The 238-nt window shown below is 30.7% G+C and overlaps 1 protein-coding gene across 1 annotated transcript in view; it reads left to right on the top strand.

Annotated features, from left to right (window-relative positions):
- LOC119593981 (rotatin-like) overlaps window positions 1-238 on the top strand; it is a 50,058-nt gene that overhangs the window by 2,256 nt on the left and 47,564 nt on the right. The gene's annotated exons all lie outside the window — the stretch shown is intronic.

Below are 238 nucleotides of genomic sequence, written 5' to 3'. Positions count from 1 at the left end.
TTCTTTTTCTTTTTTCCCCAGAAGTTGATCAAAATAAATAAGTTAGTTTGAAAGATATTCTTCATGTGCATAATCTTTACATTTATTTATCTGTGTGTAGAAGGGGAGGGAGGAAAACAGGGAGAAAAAGAGGGAGTGTAACAGGTTTATTTTATTATATATTGTACTCATGTATTATGTATATGTATTACAATGTATACATTCATGTGAAGAAGAATGAGGAGAAGAAAGGGGAAAG

Source organism: Penaeus monodon, chromosome 33 (assembly GCF_015228065.2).
Source record: "Penaeus monodon isolate SGIC_2016 chromosome 33, NSTDA_Pmon_1, whole genome shotgun sequence".
Classification (NCBI taxonomy): domain Eukaryota; kingdom Metazoa; phylum Arthropoda; class Malacostraca; order Decapoda; family Penaeidae; genus Penaeus; species Penaeus monodon.
The sequence above is the reverse complement of the archived record's forward strand: the minus strand, read 5'-3'. Positions and strand labels throughout refer to the sequence as shown.